General features: G+C 46.4%; 1 pseudogene; it reads right to left on the bottom strand.

The window, feature by feature from the left end:
* Positions 1–1541: 1541 nt before the first annotated feature.
* On the bottom strand, positions 1542–9023 carry LOC111969095 (lipopolysaccharide-induced tumor necrosis factor-alpha factor homolog; annotated as a pseudogene).
* Positions 9024–9894: the final 871 nt, after the last annotated feature.

The raw sequence follows: 9894 nt of genomic DNA, 5'->3' as shown, positions 1-9894 counted from the left end.
CGCTGCGAGCCTCCATTATAATATATAATGGTCATTCTGCAGAAGAAAAAACTATCCAGACCGGCCCACTAGGCTACAGATGGACCTGCCCATCTGGCATTTGCCAGAATTGCCCAGTGGCCAATCCGTCCCTGAGTAGGGCTGAGCAGGAGAGCTCTGGGTGAATGGACTGCTATGGCTTTATACAGTGTTGGGTCTTTCTCAAACTCAAAGCACTTTGCGTTGGTGTAACTCAACTCCAATGTGTAGCAATGTGTGAAGGTGTAGTGAGCCGAAAATCAATCAGTCAATTTCAATGACTATGTGTGTCAGTTAACAACACTTAAACAGTTCAACAAATTGCAAATCGGGATATAAGCACCATGCAACAGGTGTGAACGATGTCGACCTCTGCGCAAAGGGGAGAGAGAGGGAGAGAGGGAGAGAGAGTGTGAGAGAGGGAGAGAGAGGGGGGAGAGAGACAGAGAGAGGGAGGGAGCGGGAGAGAGAGTGAGAGGGAGATTGGGAAAGAGAGAGAGCGAGATGGGAGGGAGAGAGAGAGAGAGCGAGAGAGGATAATGACTATAGAGGAGTAGAGTGCTGGCTTGGTGATTACCTCGTCATTACCCTGCAGTTGTGAAGTATGGGACATCCCATAATCCTCCCTTCCCCCTCACTCCATCCCTTCTTCTCTCCCTCCATTTCATTCCATTCATCCACTCTTTCTCCTGTCTATTTTTTGTAAAGCTGGGAGGTTGACGTTTTGATCGAGCCCCCCATACGCACACACCAGTACACACACACACACACACACAGTATAGTAGGTGTGCGTGTGTAGAGGGGCTAAATAGCTTGGACATTACTCTAGGTCAAAGGTCATTGTGGGTCATTCTAAGGTCATCCTCTCCTGTCTGACCTCTCCTCAACCACTTACTTACTAGTGATTAGCTGTTTTGAGATGTTAAAGTAACTTGTAAACAGTTAGTACAGGAAGTGATTCATTTGTCCATATACATTACTCTCTCCCTCTCTTTCTCTCTCTATATATATATTTATCTCTTTCTTTCTCGCTATCCCTCTCTCTCTCCGCTCTCTCGCTGTGCCTTCCTTCTCTCTCTCTCTCTCTCTCTCTCTGCTCCTCCCTTCTCTCTCTTTCTCTGTCTCTCTCTCTATCTCTCCAGCCAGAGAACCTCTCAGCACCATATAGATAAGGGCCAGTATTCATAAAGCACTGATGATCTAGGATCAGTTTGGACTTTAAGATCATCATGAATAACATTACATGGACTCTGAGACTCTTAGTGAACACAGGCCCAGATCAGCCCAGTCCAATCCAGCTACATCATTAACACCACTACAGGTGGTTTGGAGGTGGTGTGGTTCATGTGGAATAGCACCACCATGTGGAATAGCACCAACATGTGGAATGTGTGAGTGTGTGTTTCTGGGGGAAAAAATACAATAACCATTATCATCTCAAAAGTCAAAGTCATTATTGAGATATTGATTATTCATCAATCATTTAAAGCAAACAACCAATCAATAAACTTGACCGTTATTCATTGGAAAGTACAATATGTTCTGTTTTAATTGAAAAACTTCATTACAATTAGTATAAAAACCTATTAAACGTGGTCTTTGCACGTACATTTGTATGGCTGTCTACTCTTTAACCTGTTCCCCCTAATTAGGGGCAGGTTGGCATTTCTTGTCATGATCAGGAGGAGCTCTGTAGAGGGGTCACTAGCTGGCACAGCCACAAAGTCATCAAATATACCCACACAGCTGACCATAATACCTAACCTTAACCTGAAATTAAGACAAGAAGCACATTTTGTTTTCATGAATGTTTACGATATAGTAAATGATGGCTATAATAATACCTGTCACACATTCCCAGTAGATGAAAACTGGTACTGCAGTAGTGATGTCAGCGACAGACAGTCCCATTGTCTTTCCAATCCTGGTGCATTAAACCGGGTTTGCAGTTTCCCTAAGAGGATCAACACTACTGGAATAGATTAATATAGGTAAGAATCACTTTGTGGCAGAAGTGTCTGTGGATCACTTTGTGGCAGGTGTCTCATCTTGGTCTGTTCACATGCGTTTGTGGATGTAGATCACTGTCTTGCAGTTGGGGCAGCGGTGTTCTACGTCCTTACAGGAGTCAACACAGAACGGAATGCAAGAGAATATCATGCACCTAGAGAGAGAGGGGGGACGGACAAAGAGAGAGATAGATAGAGAGGGGGGGTGGGGGACAAAGAGAGAGAGCGAGAGAGAGTGGGTGGGGACAAAGAGACGATAGATAGAGAGGGGGGTGGGGGACAAAGAGAGAGATAGATAGAGAGGGGGTGGGGGACAAAGAGAGAAGCGAGAGAGAGTGGGGGGGGGACAAAGAGAGAGATAGATAGAGAGGGGGGTGGGGACAAAGAGAGAAAGTGAGAGAGAGGATATTTAGTGTGTGTGTGAGAGAAAAAAAGCTACAAATACTATGTGTGTGTATTCCTGTATGTATGTGTGTGTGTATTCCTGTATGTACATGTGTGTATTCCTGTATGTACATGTGTGTGTGTGGTGTGTGTGTGTGTGTGTGTGTGTGTGTGTGTGTGTGTGTTGTGTCGGCCCGTGTGTGTCGGCCCGTGTGTGTGTCAACTCACAGGAAGCAGAAGAGGACTCCACAGATGAGCCAGGCGAGACTCCCGGCGATGTGTGTGGTCTCTGTCAGAACCTGGACCTGACAGTGGGGACACGTCATCTGCCTGGTACGTCTCTTAGCAGCGGCTGCTGCATCACCACCTGGGTTACTGCAGAGGGGAGGAATACTGGTTAGAACCAGATATAACTGGTCAGAACCGGATAGAACAGGACAGAACCACCACCTGGGTTATTGCAGAGGGAGGAGAATACTGGTTAGAACCAGATATAACTGGTCAGAACCGGATAGAACAGGACAGAACCACCACTTGGGTTTACTGCAGAGGGAAGGAGGGAGGGAATACTGGCCAGAACTAGATAGAATCAGATATAACTGGACAGGACCATATAGAACCCTTAGACGGAGTAATACTATAGTAATACTTGATAGGACTGGACAGGACAGGACAGGACAGGACTGAACAGGACTGGACAGAACCATTGTAAAACCCCTTAGGATGCAGTAATACTATAGTAATACTGGATAGAACTGGACAGGACTGGACCATATAGAACCCCTTAGGATGGAGTAATACTATAGTAATACTTGACAGAACTGGATAGGACTGGACTGTACAATACCATATAGAACCCCTTAGGATGGAGTAATACTGGATAGAACTGGATAGGACAGGACTGGACAGGACCATATAGACCCTTAGGATGGAGTAATACTATAGTAATACTGGATAGAACTGGACAGGACAGGACAGGACTGAGAGACCATAGAACCCCTTAGATGGAGTAATACTATAGTAATACTGGATAGAACTGAGCAGGACCAATAGAACCCCTTAGGATGAGTAATACTATAGTAATACTGATAGAACTGGAACAGGACAGGACAGGACTGGAGAGGACCATATGAACCCCTTAGGATGGAGTAATACTAAGTAATACTGGATAGAACTGGACAGGACTGGAGAGGACCATATAGAACCCCTTAGGATGGAGTAATACTATAGTAATACTGGATAGAACTGGACAGGACTGGAGAGACCATATAGAACCCCTTAGGATGGAGTAATACTATAGTAATACTGGATAGAACTGGACAGGACAGGACAGGACTGGAGAGGACCATATAGAACCCTTAGGATGGAGTAATACTATAGTAATACTGGATAGAACTGGACAGACTGGAGAGGACCATATAGAACCCCTTAGGATGGAGTAATTATAGTAAATACTGGATAGAAACTGGACAGGACTGGAGGGACCATATAGAACCCCTTAGGATGGAGTAATACTATAGTAATACTGGATAGAACTGGACAGGACTGGAGAGGACCATATAGAACCCCTTAGGATGGAGTAATACTATAGTAATACTGGATAGAACTGGACAGGACTGGAGAGGACCATATAGAACCCCTTAGATGTGTGTGTGTGTGTGTGTGTGTGTGTGTGTGTGTGTGTGTGTGTGTGTGTGTGGTGTGTGTGCGTGTGTGTGTGTGTGTGTGTGTGTGTGTGTGTGGGTGGATGTGTGTGTGTGTGTGTGATGTGCGGTGAGGTCAGTGGTTGAGTAGGCACTGGCTATTATCAAAGATAATACTAAAAAATAAACATTGATGAAGCCTATTATAAACTTAACCAGACTCGATGCTAGTCTCATTGACTCCCTCTCAAGGTAAATCTGAACTGCTTTACTTCCTGTTTTACAGCGTTGAGTCCCTTACGGCCACATCGGCAACTCCCTATAGAACYAACCCATAACTCAGGTTACCACATCCCTCCGCCCATAGTCCCAACATACTTAACCAAGGGAACGGAAACCAGGGGGGATATATTTTTAATCAGAGTCAAAAGGGGGAACTAACCAGTTCTGGTAGGAATGGCCAAGAAATGTACTGCCCAGTAACTAACTATAAGTTCAATCTTTCTGGGGATTTGCGGGCTCTGTCTGAGCGTTGGACAAGGGCTGCCTCTGCCTACCTCACAGTAGGCACTTGAGCTGCCTGTGGGACRGGTATCTGGGGCTGCTCCACTGCCGCTCCATCATCGTCCCAGATRGGAGGACGATCTGAGGTTGCCTGGGCACCTTCCCCCCTCGCCAGCAGATGAACCATGTGGCGCCACCTCACCACCTTCTCAGCAACATCCCCTCTGTATAAGAGAGGAGCTGTAGTGGGGACCACCACTCCTGGTGTTCATTTGTCATTCCTTGAGAAGTCCCTGACCCGGACGGGCGAYCCGGCCTCCAGCGACCTGGTGGATTTGGTGTTTTTTCCTGTTGGTAGCCATCCGTTCCTGACTGCGGAGAACTCTTGTGCTGACACCTGGTCCGAACAGGGTGGCCAAACATGATCTTAGCTGGAGTCATCCCGGTTGTGGTGTACAGCGGGAGGCTGCCAGGGAAACTCTGGTTTTCARTGTGCCTCATGCTGCTTTTTCCAAGGCTCTTTTCATTGTCTGGATTGCCCTCTCCACTAAGCCATTYATGGAAGGGTGCTAGGGGTGGAGGTAATGTGGAGAATACCATTGGTTGCCACTCATAAAGATGGCTGCATTGTCTGATGTGATCGTATGGGGAAGACCATGAGTACTGAATACTTCCCTGAGATGCTCAGTTGTTGCTGAGTTTGCAGTGGGGACTGGGAAAACTTCAAGCCATTTTGAGCGAGCATCYACAGCCAACAAGAACATCTCCCCAAGGAAATGCCCTGCATAGTCAATGTGAATGCAAGTCAAGGGTTTTCCAGGCCACTCCCAAGGGCTTATGGGACCCTTGTGCTGGAGCATTTCATACCTGCTGGCAAGTAGCACAAGACTGCACCTGCTCTTCCACCACTTTGTCCAATCAGGACAGTGGACACGCCATTGCTCCTGGACTAAGCGGCTGACGTTGGAGAGAAGAGGGTCTCTTACAGTCCATTTCTTCAGTTGGCGATGGTCTATTGGAGCTGTTTGGAGCTGTTTCAGCAAGCACACCAATCCAGGGGGACATTTGAGGTCTTTGGGCATGTCTGGAAGTGGCAGCTTGCTGAGACCATCAGCATTGGCGATGGAGGGGCCTGGTCTGTACGGCAACTCATATTGGTATTGAGCTAACATGAGGGTGTTTGGAGTCGTCCGGAGGCGAATGGGTGTATGTTCTTCAGTTCACCAAGGAGCCCTAACATGGGCTTATGGTCCGTTTGGATGTTGATGTGGCGTCCGTGCGCATACTTGTAAGATTTCTTGCAGTGGGGTTAGGACAGAGGCTAGGTTAGGAAGAAAGTGGCCATAGTAGTTTAACTTCGCAAGGTAGGCCCATAGCTCACTCACATCCTTGGGTTCTGGGGCCTCTGGTTGTCCAGTGTTTGAAACCCTTTGGCAGGGACTTTGTGCCCCAAGTACTCCACTTCAGGGGCCAGGAAAACACACTTTGATTTCTTCAGGAGAAGCCCTGCGCTCTCCAGTCTTGACACTAATCTTTCAAGTTTATTTTTGTTGGTGGTCTTCCTCCATGACACCGGTGATAAGGATATGCTCCATCTATACAGTAGTGTGCTGTTAACAGATTCTCCATTGTTCTTTGACAGATCACTCAGGCAGAGGAGACACTAAACGGAGGGCATGTGTACTGAAACAGCCCCTTGTCAGTGTTAATTCTAGCTACTTTGCAGGATTCTTCAGCCAGCACCAACTGCTGGTATGCGTGAGACATGGGCAGCTTGTAAAAGCATGTCCCACCAAATAGCTTTGTGAATAGCTCCTCTACCGTTGGCAGTGGGTACTGGTCCAGCCTGGAAGCTACATTGGCGGTTAGCTTGTAATCTCCACAAATCCTGATATTTCCATCAGGCTTCATTACTGGGACAATGGGGGAAGCCCACTCAGAGTAGGTGATTGGTTAGAGTATTCCAGTGGTCTGGAGCCTGTCGAGCTCTGCCTCGACCGTCTGTTGTAGTGCGAACGGCACTTGGTGGGCTTTTGCAGAAGCGTGGTCAAACGGATTGGTCCACATGAATTTGCACTTCAGTCTCTTTTAATTTTCCAAGTTCGTTATCCTTACCAGTCTCCCAGTCCCTGCCACTGAAAAGCATCCCCATAGCATTATGCTGCCACCACCATGCTTCACGGTAGGGATGGTGTTAGATGGGTGATGAGCTGTGCTTGGTTTTTCTACAGACATAGCACTTTGCATTCAGGCCAAAGAGTTCCATTTTTGTCTCATTAGACCACAGAATCTGGTACCTTATGATCTCAGTCTTTCGCGTGTCTTTTTGCAAACTCCAGGCGTGCTATCATGTGCATTTTCTCAGGAGTGTCTTCCGTCTGGCCACTCTCCCGCCATAAAAGCCCAGATTGGTGAAGTGCTGTAGAGACTGTTGTCCTTCTGGCAGGTTCTCCCATCTCAGCCAAAGAACTCTATAGTTCTGTCAGAGTGGTCATTGGGTTCTTTGGTCACCTCATGACCAAGGTCCTTCTGGCCTGCTCAGTTTGGTCGGATACTCAGCGTCTAGGCAGAGTCTGGGTATTTCCATATTTTTCTATTTCTCAATGATGGAGACCACTGTGCTCTTTGGAAACTTTCACCATTCTAGAAATAGTTTTATACCCTTTCCCAGATATATGCCTCATCACAATTATATCTCGGAGATCTACAGACTGTTCCTTGGACTTCATGGTATAGTTTCTGTCAACAGGTGTGGTTTCTTTCTAAATCATGTCCAAACAATTGAATTGGGCACTGGTGGACTTCAATCAAATCGTATTGACATCCCACAAGGATGATCAAATTAAATTGGATATACCTGAGCTCAATTTGGAGTATCATAGCAAAGCGGTGTGAATACTTATGTAAATTAGTTATTTCTGTATTTTTTTTAAGAATAATGGGCAAATATTTTTATAATCCAGGTGAGCAAAGCTCTTAGAGACTTACCCAGAAAGACTCACAGCTGTAATTGCTGCCAAAGGTGATTCTAACATGTATTGACTCAGGGGTGTGAATACTTACGTAAATGTGACATTTCTGTATTCATTTTCATAAATTAGCAAAAATGTCTGCACTACTCAACACTTGTGTGCATCTGGCAGTTAACCTGGCTTTTGGTTTACTTCACTCACAAACTCGAAACCGTGACTCTGTCTTCACAACGTTGTGTCTACAGTCTGCTGGTCGGAAGGAGCTGTAAGCCCGAATCATCAGACAAATTACTTTTGTTATTGTGAGAATTTAATTTTAATATTTAATTAAAATTTTAATTTTAATTTGGCTTTTCATAACAGCTATTTTGAATAAATAATCACGCCACTGTGTGTGTGTGTGTGTGTGTGTGTGTGTGTGTGTGTGGTGACTCACCCCCAGGGGTGTTTCTAGGTTGTGCCATGCCCGTGCTGTATTGGGGAGGTGGTGGGTACATGCCGGCTTGGGGACCTGATAAACAAGGGATAGATTAAATACATCAATAAATTAATTAAACAGAAACCATCTTGCATAATGTACCACACACAGGGATACAGAGTGGTTGGACAGCATTATGGGACACAAACACAGGGATACTGAGTAGTTGGCCAGCGTAATGTACCACAACCCAGGGATATAGAGTGGTTGACCAGCGTTATGGGAACACAAACCCAGGGAATACAGAGTGGTGTGGCCAGCGTAATGGGAACACAAACCCAGGGATACAGAGTGGTTGGCCAGCGTAATGGAAACACAACCCAGGGATACAGAGTGGTTGGCCAGCATTATGGTGACACAAACCCAGGGATACAGAGTGGTTGGCCAGCATTATGGGAACACAAACCAGGGATACAGAGTGGTTGGCCAGCGTTATGGTGACACAAACACAGGGATACAGAGTGGTTGGCCAGCCTCTTAACAATGAGTCTCATGATATCTATGGCTATCATGACACACCTTCCAAACGCTTAATGAAAACACTATTGAAGGGAGTTGCTGTCCAGTAACATTTTAATTTACATCAAGAGTAAGGGCTGGTTTCCTGGACACCGAATAAACCTAGTCCTGGTCTGAAAAGCACTCAAACCGGAGAATCTCTATTGAAATAGCTCTTTAGTCTCGGGCTTAAACTGTCCTAGAGTATCAGGTGTAGATCTGGTCTCTCACCTCCCTGGAAGCCAGGCTGGGGGGGGTAGGCTGCACCCCTGTCACCCTCCTGGAAGCCAGGCTGAGGGGGGTAGGCTGCACCCTTGTCACCTCCTGTAAGCCGTAGGCCGCGGGGGGACGGGGTAGGTGGGAAGCTGGAATGTGCCGGGGGGATCCATACTGACTTCTATACTGCTGACCATTCTCCATACTGTCGGGGTAGGAGGGAGCTGGGATGTGCCGGGGGGATCCATACTGACTTCTATACTGCTGACCATTCTCCTATACTGTCGGGATAGCGGAGCGTCGCGCCAGGTTGAAGACATCCAGGTTAAGACAACATAATCATTTCATGCGGAAGTGTTTGAGAGAGAGAGAGAGAGGAGGGGGAGAGATATATATGGGGGGGCGGGGGGGGGGGGGGGGGGGGGCAGAGTGGAGAGAGGAGGGGGAGAGAGAGGTGGGAAAAGATAAGACAGGTGGAAGAGAGAGAGGAGATGAGGGGAGAGAGGTGAGGGAGTGAGAAAGACAGGGGAAGAGGGAGAGAGAGAGGGGGGGCAACCAGTGAAGACACAAACATTGTAAATCAACCATATTATGTTTTATTAATTTTCTTTTGTACTTTAAACCATTTGCATATCGTTACAGACACTGTGTATTTATACATAAATATGACATTTGAAATGTCTTTATTCTTTTGGACTTATGTGAATGTAATGTTTACTGTTCATTTTTATTGTTTATTTTCTTTTTGTTAATTATCTATTCACTTGCATTGGCAATGTTAACATATGTTTCCATGCAAATAAAGCCCTTTGAATTGAATTGAATTGAGGGAGAGGGGAGGGAGAAAAAGAGAAGACAGGTGGGAGAGAGAGAGATAAAGGGAGCAGAGAGAGAGAGAGAAGAGAGAGGGAGAGAGCAACACAGTGTCAGAATCTCAATGGGGTCCTCTCTACTCTCTTCGGCTGCTCTCTCTCCTCTCCTCTTTCTCCTCCAATGGGTTTGAGAAGGAGGCGAGGAGAGAGGACGCGAGGAGTATGCCAATTGAGATTCTCCAGTGAGCGTCATTTATGACAGCACTGTTACTAATAACCTTCAGCAACACACACATGATGTACCAGCTCATAATCAGAACCATAAAAGGGCGCTCCGTCCTTAAAGGGGACATATAGTTA

The sequence above is a fragment of the Salvelinus sp. IW2-2015 genome, linkage group LG10, assembly GCF_002910315.2.
Source record: "Salvelinus sp. IW2-2015 linkage group LG10, ASM291031v2, whole genome shotgun sequence".
In the NCBI taxonomy this organism is placed as follows: domain Eukaryota; kingdom Metazoa; phylum Chordata; class Actinopteri; order Salmoniformes; family Salmonidae; genus Salvelinus; species Salvelinus sp. IW2-2015.
The sequence above is the reverse complement of the archived record's forward strand: the minus strand, read 5'-3'. Positions and strand labels throughout refer to the sequence as shown.